The sequence below is a fragment of the Etheostoma spectabile genome, unplaced genomic scaffold (genome assembly GCF_008692095.1).
Source record: "Etheostoma spectabile isolate EspeVRDwgs_2016 unplaced genomic scaffold, UIUC_Espe_1.0 scaffold302, whole genome shotgun sequence".
In the NCBI taxonomy this organism is placed as follows: Eukaryota; Metazoa; Chordata; class Actinopteri; order Perciformes; family Percidae; genus Etheostoma; species Etheostoma spectabile.
Genome location: NW_022605581.1, coordinates 488308 through 489269, shown reverse-complemented (window position 1 = coordinate 489269; position 962 = coordinate 488308). Strand labels below are relative to the sequence as shown.

At 40.1% G+C, this 962-nt stretch overlaps 1 protein-coding gene across 1 annotated transcript in view; it reads left to right on the top strand.

The window, feature by feature from the left end:
* afap1 (actin filament associated protein 1) overlaps positions 1 to 962 on the top strand; it is a 151103-nt gene that overhangs the window by 148564 nt on the left and 1577 nt on the right.

Genomic DNA, 962 nt, shown 5'->3' with positions numbered 1-962 from the left:
ATTTAAAATCGTATTATTTGACTCAGTTAATCGACACATAAATCTGTACATAAACATATGTGTAATGTTCATTTTGAATTTGATGCCTGCAACATGTTCCAAAAAAGCTGCACCAGGGGCAAGTTTTTTTATCTATAGTGTCAAATCAGAACAAGAGTTGTCTCAAGACACTTTACAGATAGAGTAGATCTAGACCCCACTCTATAATTAAGGTAGGACATTGGGACCCGATGGGAACAGTCTTGGTCTGACCGAAACACACACCAACCCACGGCACCATCAGACATGGACACCTTGATTGGAAGAATTCATTAACAAAAAGAATATAACAAATGAAATCACCAGCCCTGCTGGAGACTTGTCTTCCTGCATTGTGAGGGGTCCTTGTCTTGTGGGTCACCCTGGTGAACAATGTGGGGACCTGTGACTGTCAAATTTCCTCTGCTGGGAGGAATTGCCATCACAGAAACCGCGACGTCCTTACCTGCTCATCTGTGTCAAACAGACAATAACTCAACACAAAGTACACAGGATTAGTGACCATCTTGTACTTTGGAAGTACTGCGGTGTGTATGATGAACAGTGGCAATAAAGATAATGGAACGATGACTGGATTTAGTAGATGTAGTAGGTCCTGGTAGGACCACTGTGTTACATCACCTTTCCTTTTAACACCACCTTAGACTTAGAGACGTAGACTTGATCCTTTTTGGAGGAAATTGAAAGTTCCAGCAGCAGCTTTAGCAAGTAAAAAATAAATAAAAAATAGATAAAAAAGACAGTATAAAGACGACAAAACAACAACAACAATCAGAACATTCGTCAAATAAAAAAAGAGAAGACCATCAATTATTATTAAAGTGTCCGTGTTGAGTCCAGTGTTAAAGTGATAAAGTGGCCAGGTGGGAATTTAAGTCCTGTGTGTGTGTGTGTGTGTGTGTGTGTGTGTGTGTGTGTGTGTG